Source organism: Rissa tridactyla, chromosome 14, assembly GCF_028500815.1.
Source record: "Rissa tridactyla isolate bRisTri1 chromosome 14, bRisTri1.patW.cur.20221130, whole genome shotgun sequence".
Classification (NCBI taxonomy): Eukaryota; Metazoa; Chordata; class Aves; order Charadriiformes; family Laridae; genus Rissa; species Rissa tridactyla.
The window spans coordinates 9,611,527-9,637,437 of NC_071479.1; the positions used below are offsets into that span (position 1 = coordinate 9,611,527).

Sequence of the window (25,911 nt, forward strand, 5' to 3'; positions counted from 1 at the left end):
ACACAGCCGCCTCCTTGGGGGACCAGTACTCAGGGGGTCACAGTCACCCTTTCCTACCACGGTAGCCTGTGTTCTCCCCATTCACTAAGGACGTGTGGGGATGGACTTGTGGGGACAGACTTGTGGGGACAGCCCCGGCATAAAGAAATGCCTTTCTCTCACATCAAATCTCACCTCAAAAGATGAATGAACCAGAAAAGTACAAAAACATCAACGCAGCTGGAATAGAACAGGAACTATTCCCAAACACGACACCAAAGCTCTTACTGAAAGTTAAAAAGCAAATATTTTCATAATTCATTTTTCAATTTCATGCCACCCCTGCACTAATTATTTGCGGCCAGGATTCTGCCTGCCAAAACGTTACAAAATGCTACCAACCAATGCTACGAGAGAAATCTTTTGGGGGAATTCTCACACAACAGTCCCACAGCCACAAGAATCGATGGAGGCAGATACGCTTCCAAAGAGCCACCTGGAGCCCTTCATCGACACTTCCCCAAAGGAGGTCTCCAGCCCCCTGACAGTGCCCTCCCTCCCCCCCTCCCCACGTTTGCAGCAGGACAGGTCCCTGGCAGAGCCTGCACTGTAGGGTGTATAGGGTATATAGGGCCCTTCGGGGTGTTTGGCGGCTGTACGTGTGCAGAGCCGTTTCAGCAGAGGAATCAAACAGCTGCATAGTTTCTGACCATCTCAGCACAACAACCCCATGTCAATACGCGGAGAGGAATGCGGAGACCTCAACGGTGCCTCTCGACACCCATCTGTTTTTTAGAGTCAACTTCCCTGAACTCCTCTGCAAACTATTAGCGCACTGAATGTCCAGTCGAGGGCTGTGTTTTGTGTGTGTGCTTTAATTCCAAAGTAAACTCTTTTGCCTCGAGAAACATGCAACACAATAAACTAATTTGAGTTGAGCTTAGTTTAATCTTTCTGGGCTTTTTGTTGTTTTGATCTGATCCCAGAAGTGGAAGTCTGGTTTAGGTATCGTGTTTTTGTTTTGTTTTGGGGTTGAGGGTTTTTTTTTTTCCCCTCTTTCTGGGATTTGCTCTCCACAAACCAGATTCCTGGATTTGACAAGTTCTGTTTTATGCTACTTACACTGCCACCTGCACAGCCGGAGAGAGATTTAAAAGGCCGACTTCCCTGTTGGTAAAAGCAACAACAAGCAAACAGAGTGCTGTGTTCAGAACAGCCTGAAAGGAAATTTGCTTCCTTTCTTCATATTAATTTACAGATGTGTCCTTCCCCATTTTCCCATGCTCTATCCTTGTACCTGGCCAGTGCTTTTCCTCCTTATAGTGTGCATACTTCAGCCCGCAGAAGTTCTCCTGCCGCATTAGTTTTGTTTAATAATCCTTTTTCACACTTGCTAATTTTGCCACAGCCTGAAGACACAGTGCCAGGGAGCCACACAGGTACACAGGCTGCCCCAGGGACACTGCTGTGGCTTTTTCTGCTGAGCACCGTCACCTCCATGTCATCTATTGCTGCTCTCACCAGGTCAGGAAGACCCAGAGACCACAACTGTCCCGTGAAGAGCCCAGTGATGTAATTTGCCCGATATTCAGGCAAAATGAGGCCAAACATCGCTGACTGGTGAAGTGACTCATGTTGTACAATCCTGCACAAGGTCGAGAGGAGGTTCAGGAGACCTGATTCAAAATCTCTTGCGTGGACGAACAGACCACAGCTCGAACAGGAAGGGTGGGGAGCAAAAGCGACGGAGCGGAGAAGAACGAGGTTCACTGCAGCCCAAACCCGGCAGCACCAGCCTGGACATTTAGGCGATAAGCGTATGTTAGGTGATAAGCCTAACGTACACACTTCTGCTGCAAATTTTAATTTTGGAAAACCAAAGGTCAAGGGATTGGAAGTTTTGCTCAGTTCCTAGTGAGGTCTGCCAAGCACTACTGTAACAACCCAGCTTTCTGAGTACGTTACAGGCACGGTAACGGAAAAGGAAAAATAATAATAATAAAAAAGGAACAAGTAATCCCTTTGTATAAAAATGAAAGCAAATAATGCACTGTAAATATAAAAGCTATTTGGAGAGGTGAGATCTGACGTTACAACTCAATGGGATTCTCTAATACAGTGTACAACTCAGAAAGGTCTCTTAGAAAAAAACAGTGTTTTTCTGGATTTCTTTCTTTCACAAAGGTATCACTATTTAGAATAAGTCAATGAAATCAAAATACTTTTTAAAAAAAGTAAAGGCCCACTGTTCTAAACGTACGTGGGACCTTTCCTTCAGTCTCTGTACCCTTCCCACTCCCTCCAGGTTGCCTCCCTCCCTATTCAGATAAACCAAAGTGAATAAGCACACCAGGACGCAGGAGCAGAACAAAATGACTAAGACCTGAATGCGTAATAATATGTCTGTACTGTAACCAGACATGAACCTTTTAAAAATTCAAAATAGGTGACTCAAAGCTACGGAGACTTTTCCAAACACCAGACAGAACAAAAAACCCCGCATTAGGATATTTTCAGTTAAAGCAATTACATTAAAATAAAGCTGCTTATTATTGTAATTATAGAAAAGCTCTACAATTCAGTTTGGCTTTGATAAGGAGGCATGGGCTGAGAAGCATCCAGGACACACACTGCCTTGATTTGACATCAGCATCCCTCCAAGTCACTTATCTTCACCCACTGGAGGTATAAGGACAGACTGTTATTTCAAGCAACTGCAAATTAGATGCTGTTTCAAAAGAGCCTTGATTTTGTACCTAAATCATAGCTTCTAGTAAACATTATAGTGCTCATTGGCCTGCAGAGAAGGAGGGAGAGCCAACAGGTAGGAGAGGATACGGTGACTCCTGTGCTGCAGATACCGCATAAACCGGGGACTAAAAGCACAAGTTGCTCGTCTGAGCTCAGTGTGGGGCTGAGACCCACAACCTGTGTGCCAGACATGCGCAGGCTGCTCCACAGGTTAGACAGCAATGAACGGCACCCAACTCCTCAATGAGGCAGATTCACAAACCAAATTCTTCTTCAACTATCAACTTTCAGCTAATGAACTTGTAAGAAGACCCACAGCCACGAAATGCGGTGCAGAGAATAACTGTGTTCAGTATCAGTTGATCAGATAGGCCTTAAAATACCTTTTTAAAAAAAGAGTTGTGTAATTGAATATTCAATCTACAGTTGACAAAAGATAACTCCACATCAAGGTACTCCTGGAATGCAAGAATGCAAAATATTCTGCTCCAGGCCTAATCCTGATTAGGTGCCTTGGGCTAAAAGGAAATACTTATTATTTCTGTTACAAAACATGAATAAACAGAAGCCCTGGGTAACAAGAAGTGAAAACTGAGTAGGGATTCCAAGATCTACCCCATTAATCATAAATTACTAAGAAAAACAAGATATAAAATAGCTTGCTTTGTCTTCTTTGATTTTTGAAAGAAGCAGCAGCCACAAAAACGTAAGCATGGATGATAAAATAGCAACGACTGTGTAGAAATTGCATTAGGATGTGCATGGTTAATTGTTCATTCGGATGGCTCACTTCCTAATGGAAGGGCCAGGTTGCGCAACAACTTCTTACACAGGGCAGAATTACGGACACAGTAGTCCCACCAGCGTTGGCGGAGCCAGGAGACGCCCATTGGGGTTCTGACCGCGCCGCTGACGTGACTCAGGCAGCAGGGCTCCGGCGCTCCTCCTGGGAAGCTGCGCTCACATGGCCAGAGCTGGAGGTGGAGGAGTCCGGTTAGATCATCCAGCTCGCCTCCCTGCCAGCGCAGGTTTGTCTTCAAAGACATTTTCTAGGATTTTGTCCAGATCGCTTTGAAAAAAAGCCCTAAACAATGGGATTCCACCATCATGCTGCAGTGACTATTTCATAGCCCAGTGCCCTTCACTTATAAACATTTCCCGATAACCACATTTATTGTGGTTCTTTCCTATGTTACGCCATGATTTGTAGTCCCAGACCGCTCCCTCTCTGGCAAGGGGACGGAACAGAATTAAAATTCAGAAGGATACACCTTGTTGGGAGTACAGTGGCTTATCCTGTGGTGACAAAGTGTCTCTTTTAAGGAAATAAGTACTGGATTTTGCTCCAGGAAACTGCATGCCCCCTGGATCTTTATGACCTTAGGAGGGCTTGGTCATCAGCTCAGCAGATCTGGAAAGGGTTCCTGCAATTGCTTTTTTTTCAGTCCTCTACATATTGCCCCCTTGATTTAGGAATATTTGGGAGGTTCTGTCCTCTCCCTGCTCCCTCTCTTTCTTCTTTACAGGCTGTATATCCCACAGTGACATTAAACCCTCACCTTGTATTTCTGCTGCCTTTACTCTACAAAGTGTCATTTGGCCATGTCAATACAGAACTATTCTTCTCTTTTTTTGCTTTGTTCTAGACTTAGGGTTTACACCGAGAAAACCAGTGCGTACAGTGAAGCTGACAGTCTATTTAGGCTCTTTATCAAGCAGTTCTCACCACAACGCTGTATGAATCCTAAAACTCTTACTGATAAATAATGCATTCTAGTAAAATATAAACCCATTTCCTTCTATTAGCTACAATTACAGCCTAAAATAGTAATGGAGGTATTGGGTTACGAAAGCAGCTATGCTTTCAATTAAGAGCATTCACCATTCAGATCGCACTTTGAGCCTAAATAGGATAATTTCACATTCACCTTTCCTTTGGTCATTGTCTCCCTCCCCTTATTGGCACTGAGAGGTTTACCCGATTTGCTCCTGCACTCCTTCCAGATCCTTGCAGGGGCTAATGACTGAATCAAGCCTTCCTTTGCCTGGGTTATTGAATCCCACCTGGGCATAATAAATGGAAATCCCCAGCACCCTTTACAATATTTGTAGCACTGGGACACTTTTACGACATTATTACAACTGGAGCATTGTTGTACCTTGAGATTTTTAGAGAGGTCTCACTACTAGGAATTTTCTCTTGATACTCAGCCTGAGTCTTACTTATTTTCCTTCCACTGCCAACAGGTTTGCCTCTGTGACTCGAACTAGACATTTCTGTTTCTCTCTAGTATTTATGTGTTTGAAGATAGTTATCATATACCTACTTAGTTATTTTAAACCAAGCAGCCATATTTAGCTCTTTTTAATCTTCTACTCATAAATCATCCCGCCCTGGTCTCCTTTGCCAAAGTCAGGAATGTTTTCCTATAGCCCCAAAAGTGAAATATGCCTCTATTACAAAATAGCTTGTATTTGATTGCAGAGAGAAGAAAAAATGGATTCAGAAATTACAAGAAAAGGAAAGCCGAATATCCTCTGGCAGGTAAAATTCCCATGAGTCCAGAGTCTCATGCCTTACGTTCCCTGCTTCAAAATCCTTAAAGAACCTCAGAACTAAGCAACGGCGTATCAAAATACCCAATAACGCACCTAATCATTCATGTCACTTCTGACCCTTGTCACTTGGGATCAGGGCATTTCCTTCCTTGCACTTTGTTAAATGTGTTTTTAATCTGCTTAAATTGCATGGCAACATGGCACAACGTAAATGGGCGCATGACCCAAGTGATTTTTAAAAGACCTTATTACAAAGGTGGTTCTTTCCCATACGGTCAGTGTAAAGGACTGGGCCACATCTTGCCTTGACCTCGTTTAGACTCTGAGCGAGGGAAAGGAAGACGAGAGTCCCCAAATCCTTTTCCCACGTTACTGACCACGCGCTCCCTCCACCCACGTTCAGACAGCCGTAGGAGCAACTCGACTGACTGCTCTGCCTTTTGAGCAAGGGCAGTGTTGCCCCAGGACAGTGCTGCTGTCCCTTCCACCGAGGTACAAACCACGTCTCTCTGGGAGGCAGAAATGCTTCCGCATGGCTCTGCCCAAGCCTGGCCCAAGGATGCGCACGCATCCATACTGCACACATGCCCAGCTGCTGCTTGGGTCCCCTCCTGACCTTTCGTTCTCACTTTTCTAATGGGATGGCAGGTAGGGAGCAGAGCTCCCAGGGTAATTATCCTGTAAAATAAACCACTCTGTATTTCCTTTTTTTTCTTTCTTCCCTTTTTTCTTCTTTAAAAGAGTTAATACACTGGATTTCCGTATGCGATCAGCCAAACATTGCAGTACAACTCTAAAAGACAAAACAAGGGTTTTTTTCTTTATACGTTTCTCCCACTGTTCACTTGTTTATAGGATTCAGTCATTCTCATCAAGCCAAACCTGGCACGACTAACTCTGATCCCACATTCAACAAAATCACTGCTGTGTTTATATATCCAGGGGGACTTTGCAGAGGAGGAGAAAAGCACCTCTAGTATGTTAATTCCCAAGGACTTGACGATTAATGAACTAATCTTATTACACGTGCCGGGGGCGGAATCCTGGTAGATGAAACCTGAGCTAATGAATTAAAGCCCAAAAACTCCTTTGGCTGCATAAACGTGCTTTTAATTTCAGCTAACCTTTCAATAATAATCCTTCGGGATTTTTTTCCATGATGCTTATACTTTCTGAAGATATGTGACTCCTCTTGGATACAAGCTCTTTTGTTATTTTATTTCTTGGAAATATTTAGCAATGTCCCAATAACTTTCTTGTTAAAAGTGTATTTGCTTTTCCTGTCCTGAAGGTTGTAGTTGAGTTTTCCCCTCCCCATGGAAGGCCCTTGGCTTTTTACTGAATTTTTACTGCTGGGAGTAAACACAGAATAGGAGAAATGTTTGCCATATGTTGATATAATGGTCACATTGTGGGAGGGGAGCAGAGAGGAGGGCTGGCCCCCTGACATCATGGTAGAAGTGCCCTTTTTTCACAGTTATAAGTAGGTAAATAAATTATGGTAAATAAAAACCAACTTGAACTTTCACTAAGGACTTCAAAGGAAACCCAAATCCCATGTGACTACAGAAATTGAAAAAAGATCAATTAGCATTCCACATGTTTAGAGACATTGGTCAGAAAGACACATTATGAGCAACTTATGCTCACACAAGGACTCCCAAAAAGTCACTTTTTCCTGTAAATACCTTAGCTGCCATATTGGACAGCAGCAGAGGAACCATAGAGGCAGAGATCTTAGAAAATCTTTCAAACCTGTTCCTGTATCTCTGCACTTTCTGTTCAGTTTAGATCCTTATCAGTCCCCTTTAATTACTGTTTGTGTGTTGTCTGTGATAACGTACACAATATTCTCTTAGCAATTCTGTATATTTCCATAGGAAAAAATGATTGATCTAAGAACTCATACCAGAATGTGTTGGTTGAGTTGCTGATTAACCTGCTGCCATAGTCTTTATTTGAAACTGTTTGGAAGTTTATTCTAGGAGCATCAAAGAGATTTTATGCAATACAAGTTTTGTATGAATGGTAAACACAAACAATCCTCTACCTCAACTTGATCCATCAAAAGGAGTGGCAAAGGACCAGTAATTTTACCTCACTTGAGTGGAAAAAAAAAATCCAAGAAAAATTCCTTTGCGATTTTACACCAAGACTACTACTACCGTGTAAAACACCAGGTGGACAGGGAGGATCATTGCTTTCATATCTACCTGGCTGGCTATGAGAAACCTGCTTGAGAAAAATCGGTGGACAGATCTTGTCGAACTCTGAAAAGAAAACTTTTCCTCTCGCCCTGTGTACGCTACAGTTTCACCTTGAGATAACCAACTCAGTGTAAGATATTTCCTTTTCCTTTTTCAAAGAAAGACAGTGCAACTTTTCCCCACAAACATACTTCACCTTTCCAAGACCCTCTGATGAGATGGACGCACACTCACCACCCTCATTACATTTTGATTTGGTTAATACCTTTTGATAGCTTACATTTACTTTACACATCGTGGCCCCGTATCTTTCACCCATAATTTTCCAGCACTTTTTGAGTTCTCCAGCCCCATTTTTCAAGACTGGGAGACAGGTAGGCAACTTTGGTCAGCCATAAGATAATCAAAACACCAATTTTTCAGAAACACTGAAAATTAAGAATTAAATCCTATAGGATCATCGAAGCAGCTGACAGAGAGGAGGAAGCACCAGGGAAAGAGATACACGAGAGATAAGTGCACTCATTGAGATTCTAGCATACCCGTATGCACACCTTGACTGCTTTGATACGGTTCAAGTCCCTAAAATATACTCTTTCGAGAGGAAACTGCAGAACAAGGCACTTCTGCCTGTGAGAACAGGGCAGAAACAGCCACACAGAAAACGTCCAACACACAAAATCCCCGAGCAGCCTCTGGGCCCCACGCGGGCAGTAGAGCAGACCTAGCTCCGACGTGACCCTCCATCAGCCACGCCAGCCTCCTGGCACACGGGTTGTCTGTCTTGCCCATGTAGACCCAAGTGTCAGTACAGCACTACCTACCCCGGGCCCAGACTTTCACAGGGACTTCAATACCACAGTATCAGCATTCATGGCTTAAAATAAGCCTTGCTTTGGAGCAAACAGGCCTGAGAATAAGGGGTTTTTTTCCTCACGGCTTCTCTGCCTTTCTCTCTATGGCAAAAGTCTACAGCAAAGTATGAAAAACATACTAAAAGGAAACGAAGGGGATGCTGTAAGGGATTCCTCTGACATACAAGAAACCAAAAGGCTGTTGCCTGTCTCAGAGACCCCGTCTCCCGTGGCCAGGCAAACCCTGTGGCAGAGCGGGATGGCCATGCCAGACCTAGCAGCTCCGGCAGTACCGAGGGAACTGCCACCCTCCTTTGATACCCTCTTCCCCAACACACACGCTTCTTTTTCCAGGTGTGCCACTAGAAAATATCACTTCTAATGATATGTTTCCACTGGACCAAGTTTACAAATAATTCTTTCAGGCAAGACGGTGGGGGCACCCGTCCCGAGCCCTTCTTGTGGGCGTTGCGTGGGGAAACGGTGGTTTTTGTTGGCAAAAAGATGTTGGTTTTTGTTTTCCCCGAGCCCCTTGTGCCGGGGAGCTGCGGGAGGAGCATGGCGGGCTAACGTAAAAGCAAGCACGGGCTTTGGCAGGCTGGCGACAGCCGACCTTCCTCCTGAGACACGCACATATGGGCTTATTCCACATGCTGCTGTTGGCCATTTCAGCTATTTTTTCCCCCTAGACTCCCACTCTGTCAGCCCCATAAAATAATACGTAAGTATGTGATACCTCAGAAGTTGGATGGGGCGGTTGTGAGCAGAAAAACGCTATTTTAAATTCTCTGGAAAAACGGGTTATAGATTCTATATTTAAATAAAGGTTAGAACAATAAAGCTGCAGGGCTTCTTTGCAGTGAGCCTCACCTTCTCAGACAGCGAACGCTGAGTAACCGCTCGGCCTTCCTCGCCCCGGCCACGGGGCTCCGGCTTCCCTCGTGTTTACTGAACGTCTGCAGCCACGTCAGGGCAAGCCACAAGGCCGCTCTTTTTTGGAGACGGTTCCACTTGTCACCGCGTTAGAGAAAAAAAAAAAAAAACAGCATAAAAATAAAAAGGGGGAGGGAGGCCCGAGCGTGGGCCCGAGCAGGGGAGAGCTGGCGGCACTTCCACCCGCCGAGGGCCGGGCCCAGCCGCGGCTGCGCCGTGGGCCGGCAGCGCAGAGAAGGATCCCTGCGGATGCGAGAGGGGCACTGCCTATTTTTAGGCAGCTGGAGTTTCCACGAGGATTCCTAAATCTCTAGTTTCATTAGGGCGTGTGTGCTTTTTTTAAGCACAGGTCATTTAAAATTGTGGTTGCGTCCCTCTACTTCTTTCCCTTCCACAGTGCAAGGCTCGTGATATAAATAACAAACCTATTAAACAAATGTGCGAGCCTGCCGCAAGACACAAATAAGGCCCAACCAAAAGGCTTGAGCCAGGGTGATGGAGAAGGGCTATGGTGGGGTATGGCCGGCAAGGGCCGGTGACAAGTGGCCAGTGCAGTCAGTGGCGATGTCTGGTGCAGCGAGGGGCCTTTCCCTGCTCTGAGCCATTTTTCCCAGGCTACAACAAAATCAGATTTACCCACTCGAGCCGCTCACGGTCCAAACCTGACTGCTTCCCATATGCACGCAATTTCTACATACTTTGAAATAAACAATATACATTAGAGCCAAGCTCTCACGCCAAGTCCTGTGTTGCTCTCACTGGGGTCTTCCAGTTGTAAGCCTCACACGGCACTTACAACTGTCCAGTGATGTGGCCTGTCAGCTCACTGGCATAGCCACTTGTGCACATTACCCTCCTGACCCCAAAATGGCAAGCCGCCCCCCTCCCACCCTTTCTAATTTTTATGTTTTTTTTTTCCTCCGCCTGACAAGGCTAAACTGTCTACTTACTGTTCCCCACACAGCAGCAGCAGCTGGGAGCATCTGGCATGGGACATATGGAATTTAATTTCCCAATATTTACATAGATTGAAACAATTCCGACTCCAGACTTCAGAAGGGCCTATTGCACCAGACCTCAAGGCAAAAGCTTTTAGTTCATTTCATTTTCCTCCTCTTCTTTTGGCGAATGAGCTGGGAATACCAGTTTAAAGTCTGCATGGGCTTTAGGATGTTGAAAGATACTCAAGTCCTTGATCTTTAAGGCTTATAGGGTAAATGCTGCTTTTTTGCTTCTGGGGAATCCAAAAGGACTTTTAAGAGCCCTAGCCACTTTAAAAAATATCTTTTTTCAATGACCTTGACTAGATTTGAAACAGCCCGTTTGAGAGTTTTGCACGTGTGGCTACAGATAAAAGTTTCTTTGTAAAAAAATAAAATCGCTAAAGGGAAATATTCGGTCATGCAAAGGAGAATGAAAAGGGACATGCCTAGTGCTGACTGCAGGACCAGCGCCGCTGCTCTGCTGCTGTTGAGCAGAGAGTTAAACCAGGACACGCTCCTGATGCTACATGAAAATGGCAAAGCAAAATGTGGCCGAGACACTTCACTCCTCCAAAACAGTTGGTTGTCTTTACTTTGCTGGTCAGTTACCAGCCATGACATTTCCAATAATTGCAGAAACAGAGCCTTTAAAGGTGATGGAGTCCATTATCAACAAAGAATTGCCAGGGATGGCAACACACCAGTCCAGCTTTGCAAAATCTCTCTTGTAACAACACTTGAAGAGAATGGCTTAAAAATCCCACCTTATTTTAAGGACGTCCACACCAGATTCATCTGATCGAAAAGCAGACAGGACGCTTGTCTTCTCTGTGGCTATAAGTGACCAGATTCTTCAAAGGCACCGGTGCAAATGCAAATACCAACAATATCAGTCATGGAGCTCCTCCAGCTCACAGCATCTGAGGACCTCACACATTGATGTGCAATTTGCCAGTAAAATCCCAGTGGCTGAACTAGAAAGATACTATGGTTTCCTGGGAGAGTTCATCCAACAAAAAATATGCCTGTTGCTTGGTGTATATGCATTTTTTAAGACAAAGGTAATTTTTCTGAGAGTGTGTCAGGACGAGGCCAAAATAAGACTTGGATCTTCAGATTTAGATTCTTATGCTCAAAATGACAACCTAAAAACTTCCGCCAACCCTAAAAGCACCTCACTCGGTTCCTTTGAACTCCCCAAGCTCCTCCGGTTTTGCTTCTTTGCTTGCTCAGCTGTTCCATGAAAAACACTTAAACAACCTTGGAGTTACGGCTGGAACTCAGGTCTCCTACCACTGGCAAAGGCACTTTTTACAAGGCCTCAGATTTTTTTTCCCTCCTCCTTATCCAATGACTCCCGCATTCTTATTAAGAGACCAGTAAAAACGAACTGCAGTGCTGGAAAACACACTCAGGGCAGAACCACCAGCTCCCTGGGCAGAGATATTTCTGGAAAGAAGGAGATTTGGGTCTGAATTCTCCCAGGCAAAAGAGAAAACTGAATCTGGGCCTCCAACATCCTGGGTGAGCATTCGGACACAAGGCATGGAAGAAAGGGTCAGTTCTGGGAATGTGACCCACCATGAGAATCAGGTCTTCAGTCTTTTTCTAAAAATGCCAGTCTTTCTGATAACGCCACTGTTCAGGTATGGCCATCACATGCAATGCACAAGACAGATCTCCACTTGTGCTAAATTAGAGCAATTGAGACTGGAAAGAAGTTTAAAATTCCCACTCCTAATTGCTTATTTAACTTGCTTGTTAAATTTGATTTTACACTGGTGTGCCAAAGGCTCTCTCTGTTATGGACTTTTAAAAAAATATAATAACATATAGTGTTTTAATATTGGGTTCGTTCAACTTTTGTTACTCTATTTAGAGGACCTTATTATACTTTTACTGCTATTAAAGAACTGTATTCTCCTTATGATTATTTTACAGGGCTCTAGACAGTTGATCTGGATGCTGTCTTATTAACTGTACCAGGTGGTAGAAATGCCAATTATCCTCTTTAATATCAGTAATTCAGACTACATGGCAAGGCTGACCCCAGCGTCTCTCATGCCCCAGGAGGAACTACATTATATCACTGCATAAGGGGTCAGAGATGAGAGAGCTTTTGGCAAGAGACTTTCACTGTGTAGATGAAAGCATCCTGATTAAAAACGATGCTTCCTGCATAACACTGCTGTTCTCACACTTTCCAAACCCACAAGAGGCTGCTTTCTAAAGATGGGTAAAACGATCCCTGTATGGTTTATGTAATATATTTGCTGTGTAGTTTTAGGGGTTTTCAGGTTGAAAGATGCTGTAGTACAGTCAGGCTTCAGGACAGGTTGTTTAGCATCCAAAAGTAATTGGTACTGAGAAGGAATAAAAAGATGATGAGATGCCCCTAGGCTGCTCTAAATTGGGCTTCAGAACCGGTACATGGGATTTACACTGTCTCTATTAGCTTAGTTCCCAAACCCTTTTTATAGCATTAATGCATTTGTCCACACAAATCCCTAGGAGGCAAGAATTTTAAAAAGCAAACCAACAAACCAAGAAGTCAGAGCATACCAACTGCGACAGAAACTGAGTGATGACTGTGAGTGCCTCCACTCGCCCCACCTAAGTTGGGATATATATATTAAAGAGCAGAGGTAGGTCTCAAAATCAGGTCCTTTCAAAGTATCTTATTTTTAGGACTCAAAAGCTGAATCACTTCCTTTGACCCTCAACCAACCATTAAAAAGCCTGAAAATCCCAGCCAAAGACCCTGAAGGCCATCTGTGGCGGAGCAGGGAATGAAATGCCCGTCCCCCGTATCGGAGGCGCCTTACCACTTCCTCCCAAAGCATCCCACAGGAGTCACGCCAGGCCGGCCACTCGCACTGGATGGCGTCAGACCACTGGAAATCCCAGAGCAAGGAAGGCAGAATCAACCCCAAGGTATCCCCCAAACGTTCCCTGTTTGTCCAAGAACAAGAAACTTGAGGCCAGCTTTCTGAAAACCTTGAGCCCCAGAGTAGACGTGAAATGTAGACTCTATTTTCACAAGTGTTCAGCACGCAATCTATTGAGCTCTTCTGAAAATCTGGACCTTATTTAGACGAGTAAATGAGAGCCAAGCTCTTTTTAAAAAAAGAGGGCTTAATAGAAATGTCTGCCGCCTCCTATTCTTAGGCCCCTAAGTAAGTGGTGCTGGCTGTGGTGGGAACTGCTGGTGCATGGCTGGTGATGGGCTTTGTCATCTCGGGAGATTCTATGGGTTGCTAAAATGTTCATGAAAAGCCAGCAGAAAATGTGCATAAACAGAGCAGAGAGAAAAAAAGAAATCAGCTTCACGCTACAGCAAATGCTCAGGGAAAACGTTTGCATAGGTCTAGTGTGAACTGGTTAAAAGTCAAATCCGAGTGCTGGTCTCCTGGCAGCTAAACCCATATTACAAAATCCCATTGCCTGAGTTCACTTCAGAATTGTCTCAGCTACTCATTCCTATATCAGTGGGAAATTTGGAAGTGACTTTGGATTTGCAGTTTCCTTTTGATAAATGTATTAAAAATACCAATATAACAGCTTTTTATATCATAATAAAAACACATGGAGGATTAAATCCTGCCTAACTCTTGCTGACTTGGAAGCAAGTTTGCATGCTTTCCTCACATCCAGATTCGATTACACTAACTCTTAATGTACAGCTTTGCCAGAAATGTTTTTATTAGAAGAAATTGCACTTGGTCCAGAATGTGGCAGCAGGAATGATCTCTGGCATGCACGGTAACAGGCTTTTTTTCACCAATCTGAGATCTCTACATGGGTTTCTAATTTCAGCCGGAATTGAGTTGGGCTTTTGGATCAGCAGAGATTGGACATGATTATAGGTAATGCTGGACTTTGGAAGTCTTGGACAAAAACTTTTGGCCAATAGGCTTTTTGCATTATACTCCTCAGCTGGGAAGCTCTCTGCCAGAGTGTACTCGCATTCACTCTTGACTTGCCTCCTCTTGTTACTAGCATGTATTTTATTCCTTAAAACAACTTTTTTAAACCCTTTCTTTCCCAAAATAATTTAGCTGCATCTGGAATTGTATTATCTATCCCAAACAGCTTTTTAAAGTATTGATAATTTTGTGTAGGGCTTTGAAGTAGCAGCTGTGAAAGATACTGTGGAGATGAAAAGAGATCGAATGGTTGACAGTCTTGCTTCTTTTTTATTGACTCACTTTGTAGTACTACTCATTTTAGTCAATCAACAATTTCATCTTTCCAAAGTGTTTTTTTGTGCCTTTGGCATTATTCACAGCCAGCGTAAAGTGAACCAATGATGGTTTTGAACAGTAAATGATGATCGTTGCATTCATCTTTCCATCAGATGTATAATTTTAAATAAAAACTACTAGAATCTTTCCCATTGCTTTGCTGGAAGTCAGCAAAGGCCAAGGAAATGTATCTCCATGCGTTTGGCACAGCAATTCCCTGTGTCTTCCTTGGGGCCCGTGGACAGAAGTATATTACCACTAAAATGAGCCAACTGCAATGCAAGGCTGGAATTAACACAGCGCAGGACCGAGAGCCACCTAAATCCTCTAACTGACTGAATTCTGCACGGTTGAAGACTCTGAGGAGCACAGACTGCAAGATTTGCAAGTACCTGCAAGAATCAGGTTGGAAGTTGAGATTAAAATGAAGGACAGACTGAGGTTTCTGAAACCAGCCGAGAAAGCCTAGGTCTCAATCTTGCTAGATTCCTGAGGTGGTCAGAAGACACTTTAATTACATGATCAATACAGTTTCAAAGTAAGCGTGGAAACCACAATGACTCTGAGGGCACAAACATTATTTGAAGGGTAAAGTGAAATCCCGTTGAAGAAAAACGTGAGATCTCTGCTTTAGAGAAACCAATCAATGCCGGCTCAGTCTCCTAAGTGTTAAGTTTAGAAACATTTGAAGACATCTGAAATGGAAGCATAAAGGCAATGATGCGAACACTCAGCAGTTTCCCAGATCCCTCGGACACCAGACAGTGGAGCAGACAATCAACAGCAACAAATTTATCCTGCCAAAGCAAAGCGGGTGCCTGAAAAATGGCATTGCTTGTTGCAAAATCATGGGACTCCTGTCACACAGAACAGGGCTTGTAAGTAACTTGTGCCCCTTCCTCACAGGCTGTTGCTTCTTTGGACAAATTAATGAAGATTTCCTTTTTCACTAAGAAAACTCCGAAGCCGACATCCCAAAGGAGACATTAGGCTGAGATGCTGCAGCGGTAAATACATAGCCTATCCTGCTGTCACCAATTAAGGTAACATTCCATAATTACAGCCCATACAGCAGAGAAGATAAAGGAACAATAGCAGTGAACCTTATTGATATTCATTTGGTTTTAGAGAAAACGTTGATTTGTGGAACCAAACACTGTAGTGATACGTTTAGTTACGCTATTGTTTTAAAAGACGATCAAGATGGGATTCATGAATCTACACCAGAATGCCCTCTAACATGATTAAGGTACCCACCTAGATTTGACTTAAAGCCCAAATAAAGAAAAGAAGGACTCTGCATCTGAGTCATCTCAATCCAAGCCACTGGACAGTGATGGTTTGGGAGGGATGTAATCATATCCTTCCATCTCCCCCATCCTGAAAAATGTTAAAAGTTTTAAATCTGAGAAAAAATGAAAACAAACATTAGAAAGTCAAGAAATGTTTTCTGTTGAATTGAGTTCTCATTTTCAGGCCAACTGTAACAAAAACATTGTAGAAGTACATGAGCAAAGCCCAGACTTTCCAGGCTGGAACACAGCACTGGTCCATCAAATCAAGGCCGTCACAGACAGGTCCCTCCTGCAACTGACAACGGCATCATTTAATCACTTGCAGAAATCTATCACATTCCAGCCTAAAACCACTGCCATTTTCAGCAACTCAGTAATGCCATCAGGGTATAATGGAGAAGAGTGGGGTCAGAAGGAACAACTCTGCAAAGTAAATATAAGCTTGAGAATTTAGTTTGATAAGGTTAAAAAAAGACAAGCTGGTAAAGAAGAGCTTTTTCTGATATGCAAACCCCTCTGTCTCTGCATTCCTTCTGCCAATCCTTTTTCTGTTCTGTCTACTTGAGAAATAAAGTCTTTGTGGCAGGGACAGTAACAGACCACACATCTAGAGCAACCAGCTCCATCCGACATGACGCTCTACATCCGTCCCACTAAGTCCTTGCACAGAACACCCAAAAAGAATTACACCTACGCTTGGCCATGCCCCATAGGGTTTTGCTGAGGCTTTGAATGGAGCAAGAGGCAGTGGAACTTCCACTGAAATTCAACAGGACCCAGGTGCCAGCTTTTCTGAGCTCCTCAAAATATCCCCCCTAGGATAAAAATTTCAAAGCACTTTTCCCTTCACAGTTACTTTCTCTTGCCCAGAGCTAGTCCAGAGTTAAATTTTATGGACTCCAGATTTAAGGGCAGACACATCCAACAGAATGATAAAACATGTCCCTCCCAAGGTGTCCCTAATTCCCTGCGATTACAGAATGAGGACACTGCAGGTTTTTATTGCTGATGAACTCCAAGAGCAAGAAATTTTCTCTGTACTTATTGAGAATGATAAAGATGCAAGAGTGATTATTAATGTGCATCTCATGCATTTGCAATTATGCAAATGCACATGGAAATGAAGCTCAACCTTTGGTCTCCTGTCATGTTCCCAGTGCTTCCCTCTGTGGCACAAATTTTGGATACGGTCCTTGCTTTAATATCAGGACCTACACGCAGGGCCCAGATGCTGTCGGAATCTGAGCATCTTCCAGCCCGCCCTTAACAACATGGGGCTCCCTCCGACTTCAACAGATGCTCAAGGCTCTTCATACCACCCCCAAGTCTCAAAGCCTCTCTGGGGCAGGTTAGGAGGACACCAAACTCACCATTCACAGGGGAATCTTTGAGTTAGATCACCAGTACGTGAAGAAAGGCAGCGAGCGGAGCCCCAATTTGCTGTGTCTGTAATCATTCAAGAGATTGTTTAATGCTGTGGCTCACAGTGAAGCTGAAGCGTGTGCCCACCTTTCTGTTTAATTAAAGCACAAAATGTAATTGGTAATTTGTTTGGGGGTTCTCTTGGGATGCTGAAGAGCAAACCTGCTAGGGAAGCCAAGGCAACGCAGTGTGCGTGCTGAGGTGAAACTCATCTGAATGCACCTCACAGCATGCTGCCTTGGACGTACAGAAACAGCTCTGCCTCTCGCCCTGCCCACCCCCGCCCAGGAACTGCTGAAACAGGATTAACCCACCTCCTAAAGGAATAAATCTGTTGCTTTCATTTCTCTCCAGCCGTGCACACATCGAAAATCTTGATAAATGAACAGGTTATAAACTTCCTACAGGAACCACTGACCATACATCAAAGTTACTGTACCTCCCCCACGCCGGTGGTGGAGGGAACCATTGCTGGGACAGACCGTGATCCTCTCCATCCAAGAGCCAACAGGGGCTGGAAGCTTGTCCCAAGCATGTTTCTCAGCTCCTGATGGAGGGCTTGATTAAGTGACTTGGTCTGAGCCTGAAGCTGCACCCTGCCCTCTCTCCCGCTCTTCCTCTACGGGAAGCACAGGTAGACCCAACGCAGGGATCCCACAGCATCACGCTGCAGATATGATAAATGCAGAAGCCCATTGTTTCTTCTAAAAGTTGTGCAAAGCACAAAAAAGCAGAACAAAAGGGTATCTCTTGTTATGGAGAAACAAGAACTCATCTGACTTCTAGTCATCCATCTGGTTCAGAGACTTTACTCCTGAAGAGGGGCAAATAGAGGTTGATCCCCCAACTCAAGGAACAAAGTGAAGAATGAGGAGTGAGCAGGCACGTGACGTGCTGGGTGTTTTTCCCTGCAATGCAGTCTGCGCCGTGCGCTTCCCCTCTTCAAGAGATGTTGAAATCCAACCCTGACTTGATTCCCATCAAAAAGTGCTAAATAAAACTCTCAGATCACAAATGTGTGCAGAGAAAAGCATTGCATGGGAGTACTTGCAAGGTGACTACTGCTAAGGCAGTCTCTGAGTCTCCTACACATCCAGCTCCTAAGGATCACCCCCCCGAAAGGAAACTTTTTAAATTGAAGACAGGAACAAAAAAACAGAAAAAAAAAATCAAGACTCAAAACAGGGGTTACATACAAAAAGGCCTAAAAGATTTAACTGAGCAAACATTTGGCAGAATATTTTTAAACTTTCTTTGGTGACTCTGGGACTTCAAGTGTGGGTGGAGGTGGAGTATAAGCCCTGAAGAAATCCTTTCCCAGCCAGTTATCTGCGAGGCAATGTCAGCACGCAGAGTTTTCGAGTATGCTCAGGACAGCATGGGACTTCAAGTCCCAGCCAGGGCCAGAAAGGATTGTGCAAGTGTCTTCTGGACCGTGCTCTCATTGTCCCTCTCATCACAGCAGTGGCGGACCGGTCCTCTGATTCTGTGGGGTCAGAAACATGCTAAAGGTTTCTTTTTAAAGGGACCTGGATCTGGGAAGAGCTCTGGCTCTCAAAATATCTCCCACAATTATGCCTGGTTCCTACTTCATGCATTTCTGGAAATCTTGCATTGCTTCTTTAAAGCCTTTAAAACCATTTCTTCCACTCGCAGTGCTGGAGTGTCTAGGAAGAGTCTTCCCTGCTCCCCCATCCCATCAGCTCAGGTAAAAACAAACCAACAAAACCAGTGGCAAACAGAAGATAATCCACCATCCTTTTCACGACCTTTCCAATCATTCGCCTTCCAGTGCAATTAAGCGTGAGGGCTGTGTAATCCCTGCTGAACCACAACTCCTTTTCTCTTGCCCTCCCCTGGGACTGCCACAGTGCTTATTGCTCCTGCAACATTGCCACCACCAGCGACTGCCCCACTTCTCATGCTGGGCAATGCAAAACACATGGGGGAAGGAGGAAAACAGAGAAAAGCAAGCTGGGATTAAAGAAGCCCTTCTCACAGCAAATACCAGACACGCTGCTGCAACTACACTGATTTAGTCAGGATGGTGTCTTCCTCAGCTATGCAAAACAGTTGAAAGGAGAACACCGTGCACCAGCCAAAATTCTTCATGAAGCAGGATGTCATCAGTAAAGCCAGAGACATCAGAAATGTGCCAGATGACACCAGAATTTGAACTCTGAAGCACTGCTGTCTTGGAACGCACCCGTCAAGATAGCCCCTTGGATCAACGTAGACCCATGTGTGTTGAGAAAGTTGTCATAGGTTGAAATTCAGAAGAAACTGCCTCCGTCTGCTGATATACTTTGTTGAGTCTACACTTCACAAAAAATGCAGTGGCACCATTCAAAGCATGAGCAGCATAATTTATCATCAGCTAGATACCGTATATGCTCCAGTAATGGACGCAATTTTGCCCTCAAAAACCCAGGTGCAGCAGTGGTACACGCTTGCTTAAAACTGTCAGAAACCTATTGCTTGCTATAAATCAGGGCTTGAAATGCTATATAGGAGAATATCTTACTCTTACCCTCAGCATCTAAGTACCTGTGGCTATGCAAACTCCTGTTTTGCCTGTGTCCCTTAAAAATATATCAAGATCAGTAGAGAAAAAACAGGTCATAAAGCAAGATTTTCAAAGCAATTACAACTCATTGTCTGAAACAGCATTTCGAAAGATCTCAGAAACAGAACCAACCAGGCATAATTTTTTTGGTCCCATGCAACCAACTCCATTAGTCAACCATTTTTCTTATCCTGACAAATGGGATAGAGTGCTAAAATCATGAAAATACACAGATAGTTTCAAAACCTGGGACTGGGAAATGCCAAACATATTTTTCATCAAAGCGAAGTTGTACTTTTATAATTTTCCATTAAAAAAATCAGAACATTTAACTGAAACCGACAATCTTCCTTCCCTTTCAGAAGTGTTCAATTTGGTCCAAAGCCCAACATGTTCTCTGGATACGCGTCTCAGATGGTTCAACCAAAGTCTATTTAAACACCCTGGATGGGGAGTGCTCGGCTCCTACCATCTCCTGTTGAGACACGACCTCACCGTTCATACAGAGCCTCACAACATGCACCGCCACACGGATTTTGTTGGGAAAAAAATAAAACTCCAGGAACCAGAACAATGGCAACTTCAGCCTCGCAGCTCTTTCACGTTCACTTTCATAAAGGATAAGTAAGAAACCCGGGAGGCTGCATTACCGCAGGCACCGATCCTCAATATGCATGTGAACTCAAGTAACCTCCTATTCATCCAGGCCCTAAAATAGGAAGGCACAGTTCTGGACAAGCATATTGATCTGGATTCCTGTAACTATCCCTTTGAAACACAAATAAACTATTGTTAAAAAAACCCCAACAGATCTCAGTGTGTGCTCTGGTTCCTTTGCAATGTGTACTATCTGACTACAATCCATCTTGGCAGTGGAACAGCTACGCAGACGCTCTTCTGAGCCAGCTCTAATGTAAAGGGATGCCAAGTATGTCTTCCCTTTTGTATTTACAGTAATAGTTTCAGCTTTCCCCACCACTGGGAGTGCTGTTGGGGATCAGCTGGCAAAAATACACTTATCTAAAAGGACCACTGTAATTCCACTTGAAGCTGAACTGTTTTGCAGGGGTTGTCGGCAAGGACCTTCTCCCACATTAATCTACAGTAAATAACGTCGCGGTACTGTCACTGGCACGAAGCTCACAGCAAATCCCGTTTCTGCCTCCTCCCAAGCTGGACTATCTGCTGACAGACCACTGGCCTCAGCTTGGCTCTCTTACACGGGGCTATGTTTGGCGTGAGGCGCTCTCTGGTGTGTCTGAGCTGCGCTGTCTGCTCTGGAAGTGGAAAAACAAGGGCCATCCATCACAGAAGCGGGTGCGTCGGAGAGACAGGTACACAGATGTTTGACTCAAACAGCGCTAAAATGCAGACGGGGTATTCTGGCGTCCAGGAACTATCAAGGAGTAGGCAGGGATACGGGGTGTCCACTGCATCACTGCACTGAGCAACCTGCAAATAGGGCTGAAAGTAGTAAAATTTGCCAACTTTAGGGCTGCTTCGCACTGCACAGCCTCAAACACTATGCCTCCAGCTGACCTGACAACACAGGCTGGCCACTTCCATGAGGACTCACAATAGCTGAGCAATATAAAGTTTTGCTGATGATGATCTTAACTATGCTAAAAACAAGAGCTACAGATCAGTTTTCCACTAGCTTAAACTACGGAGGGACCCACAGGTCTCAGCACTGCCCTAAGCAAGGCATCTAAAAGGATGCAGACGACAGGCGGTGGGTTTGCAGGCAGGAGAACAAACTTCTGGCGAGGGCTGGGACCCGGCTGGGTGGGATTAAGATTACTGTTTGTCGCACAACATAAATGAGCACATCTGGATTTTGGGGGACTCCCACTACTCTGCACATCTCTTCTGAGCTCCTATACACGCACAACAACCTGGATCCTAAAGTCTTACCATTCCTAGCCTTATTTGCAGTCATATGAAGGAAGGTACAAATCCCACACCAGCATGTCACCACATCAGGTTTGCTGCAGCTCTTTTGCACTCTTCCACTCTGTCACATCTGCCCAGTTTAGCATTACAAAACAGACATGGAACGCGTTGAAGATCTCTTTGCACAGGAGCTGAAGGAAAAAGAAACTATTTTATCTTTCCAGGATGTATTCCTGGGTGTCAAAGCTCTGCCCAAGGCACTGTGCAACACAAAGTAATCACTGAATCACTGAAGTCTGTGGAAAGGAATTGCAGGGAGCAATTTCCCATTGCTAACAGCAGACTCAGTTTAGAGAAGTTTGGGGTACAGAAGTCTGAAACCAGCCTGCGTCCTCTCCATTAGAACGGGGCACAACCACCCTCTGACTGCCCTCTCTTCTCAACACTGTAGAATAATGCACAGTTCCTGCCACAAAGCTAAAACTCCCGCTAGGATTTCAGAAGGACTTTTTTTGTTGGCATTTTTTAAGGTGATAATTCATGCAAATAAACTACCCCCCACAACCATTTAACATTTAACTTATTATACCATTATCCTAATTTATATTTTGTTAAGCCTTAGGGGATTTAGCTGAGAGCGCAGATCCATTGCAGCAAGTGCTATAAAGACACACAGTACAAAGCAGTCCCTGCTTCAATGAATTTACAGTCTGAATAGACAAAAGGCAGGAGAAAGGCAGAATTATTCTCCAGGCCCCACCAAAACAGCCAATAAACTTACCCCCACTTCCTGCTGACTTGTGCTCCAGAACGTCAGCTTTCATTAAAAAAACCAACAACAACAAAAGACATTTCTAGCTCCTGTGGTTGTAAAAAGACTCTTGAAGACACGCTAAATCAATGCAATCACATTTACCCAGCTATGCAGATGACTTTGGAGAGAGACATAGCCATTCATCTCTGACAGGGCCCAAATAATTACAAATCTCTGCAGCCGCAGACTTCTCCATTTCAATGCAGTGACTTTTAGCCCACATCTCCCTGTCTTACTGCATCCTACCTTAAGTTGTGACTTATCCTCCAGATTTTCCACCCCAAATCTACATTAATATGCTTATTTCTATCACTATTGCAGGCAGTCAGCAACTAAAAGTCTTGGCTGCCAGCACTCATGTCCTCCTTACGTTCAGCAGTAGGAGAAGCACAGCACGGTTAAAAGATGTGAGTTGGAAGTGAACTACATTGGAACCAGGACCCAGAGGAACAGACCAACGGGAATGAGCAGCGAGGGAAAAAAAAGGAAAACCAACAAAAAAGCCCATCATCCACAGCAATCCCTGCTCCTGAAAGCACATCCCCATGAAACATCCCCGCTTTGGGGACAAAGGGAATTTCATGGAAAGGAAACAAAGCCACCTGTACCACATTGTTTAGGTTGATACCACAAAACACAGGAGTCCCCAGCGAGCATCCCACCGCCCAGGCAGACAGAGCTCGTGTGGCTTCAGACTCAGCGCCTGAGCCAAAACTAGATCTTCCTGAGTGAAACCAGTAGTGTACCCACCACCTTATCCTTCTTTTCCAATAGGAAACGTTGTACGCTAGTAAACCTTCCCACCCATATACAATTACGTGTGTTGAAAGCACAGACGGGTCTTCAACAAAAAAAACCAACCCAGTTCTGTCTTCTCATCGTGAAAGGATGCGGCCAACCAAGGTGATGTTGGGAACATACGGGTGCTTTCACCACCTGCTGGCACGCTCGAGACAGATCTAGCTCTGCAAACTTCACCTCCCCTGCCAGCAGGAAATAAATCTTGTGGTTTTAGAGTTGGAGAGTGAATCCATATTCAGTTAGGAATTTATGGTGACTTTATGGAGCCCACAAATGCTTCACTACCACCATTTTCTGGAAACTGTACAATTCCTGCAGTTCATTCACTGCCTTCAATTGCCTTTTTTCAGGGAAGCACTTCTAATTGCTTTTTTACAGATATGGGTTTCTGTAAAGAATAGAACATGGCTCAGACCATATAAAACGTTACCATAGCCTTTTCAACTATATATAGCTTTTATAGCTAGTTTTAATTTCCCCAGAGTATTCATCCCAAAGGGTCAAATCTGTCCCTCGTGTAACTCCCACGGATACACACCAAAGCGTATTTGACACAATAATCGCAGTGCTACAATTCAAGCAAAGTTTTCTCATACAGTTTCTAGCATCTCACAAGGGCCCTTTCCTTTCAGCTGCAATGAAATGTATAGCAATAAGCAAATACCTGTGCAGCCTGCACTGATTTACAGATACCCAAACACTGTTACCAGCTCCTATATCCCCATGGCTGTTTGTTTGCTGTTGGGTGGGTATTTTTTATTTTTAATATTGCATTGGATTGTTCCACTCTTTCCCTGGGAAACATTTGTACACATTTCTGAACCACAAACACTGCAAAGCCAGTATCAATTTTCTTCCTTTATATTAGCCCCTCTAGTACCTTTACATTAACCCAGAATGAATCACTGGCCTCCCAGTCATTTCTTACTACGTACAGTTTTGAGAAATGGTGTAACTCACATTTCAGAGAAGGCCTGGTTTCTGCAGAAGGGTTCCTCAACTGCCAAATAGCTGGTGTGATGGCTCACGGTGTGACAGCTCACGCTTCCTCCGTACACGCAGCTCATCCAGACAGCCCCTGGCAACTCCTTCACGTTTTCTCCCAGCTCTGCATCCAGCGTGCCGGCAAAGAAACCCCGCTGCAGCCGGCGCAATGCACACAAGGAACGGCGAGGTGACTCCAGTCCTCCCACCAAACAGGGCCAGCTTGCGCTGTCAGTTTTCACTGCCAACTCTGTGTCCCTCTTCTATCCAAATTGCTCATCTTTTTTCAGGAACTGCCTCTGTTGCCCTGTACAAAGAGAGACACGTTTAACCTGTATGCTCCTCGCTTGATAGCACCCAGCTCTGTCAAAACAGACAGAAGAAAGACACAGCACACACAAGTTGAGCCAACATTTAACAAAATGTCCAGCCATGGCAAATTCTGGGCAAGCTTGTAATAAAAAAGAGCCTGTAAGTGGACCAGTACTGGACCAGTGAAAAGTGCGTTGTGTTTTAGACTGCAGCGGAACTCAGATGGATGACAGGGTCTTTAGCCCAGCATAAAACCCAAGGTATCCTTCACAGTGGTGGAAGAAACATGGAAATACAAAGGATGTGTCACTGACCAGAGGATTTAAGTCCCGCTCAGTCCCCTCCTGCCCAGCCAGCAGAAAAGCAAAGCCCAGCTGGGAGTGCAGCGGTGTCTCCTCTTCTCACGGGGACCCAGAGCAGACAAAAGTACTCAACAGTCAAGACTGAATGTTTGTCATGTTCCCCTACATTACCACCAGCTAACTGTAGAAAGACCCACGTCAAGTTTGCTAACTTCAGCATCTCTGCTGGGCCCTGAGAACCCTCAACCCCAAAAACTACTTTCCAAGGTGTCTTTTTCCCTCGCTAAGGGAATAGTAGCAGCAACGGGGAGAGACACCCAATGACCCACAAAGCTGAAGGGCGTCTAAATGGTGTGCCTTTGCGTACCAGAACAAAACTGAAAGGAAATTAAAGTGACTATTTAAGGAGCAATGAAAACAGCAAAAAGGAAAGAATTCATTTAAACAAAATAATAGACCCTAGCAGAGAAAAGGCTTTTTTTTTTTTCTTCATCTTCCTGGTCAGAAGTCTCCTTACTTCACCTGTGTTATTCATTCCACCCTCAGAAGTGTTGTTATTCCCATTTAACTCATGAGAAACTGGGGCATAATAGAAGTCGTTTTTGAAAGGCCATGCCAGGTTTGTGTGGCAAAAAATAAAATATTTACGGTGTTAAACACCCAGCCCTTTTTTTCCTTAAAGCACCGGCGGGCCGAGGTATTGACTTCTACAGCAAATCTGTCTTGACAACTACAGTAAATCTGTCTCACGACAGGGGTATTAGGATCAGCCCGCTACAAAACATGACATAAATCTGTCCCTTATAGTTTGAGGAGAAGGTGTAGATTTGGGTATTAAAACCATTGAAATCTCCCATTACAAAACCCCAAACCTCATGAAACACATCTGTTCCTTTCAGGGCCTGACTTTCAGATAGCTGAGATCCATGAAAACTTTGATTGGGGTTAATACATTTAGTTGGGAAAACACAAGACTGAGATTCAAGAAATGCAGTTTTGGTCCATAGCTTTG

At 44.4% G+C, this 25,911-nt stretch overlaps 1 protein-coding gene across 2 annotated transcripts in view; it reads right to left on the reverse strand.

The window, feature by feature from the left end:
* PAPPA (pappalysin 1) overlaps window positions 1-24,317 on the reverse strand; it is a 234,598-nt gene extending 210,281 nt beyond the window's left edge. Inside the window, exon 1 of one of the 2 annotated variants that reach the window (XM_054221055.1) lies at window positions 24,262-24,317. The gene's annotated coding sequence lies outside the window, so the exon portion shown is untranslated. Of the gene's footprint in view, window positions 1-9,220; window positions 9,266-24,261 lie in introns of those variants that run through there. The other variant, XM_054221056.1, reaches the window with a different exon arrangement.
* Between the last annotated feature and the right edge of the window lie 1,594 nt (window positions 24,318-25,911).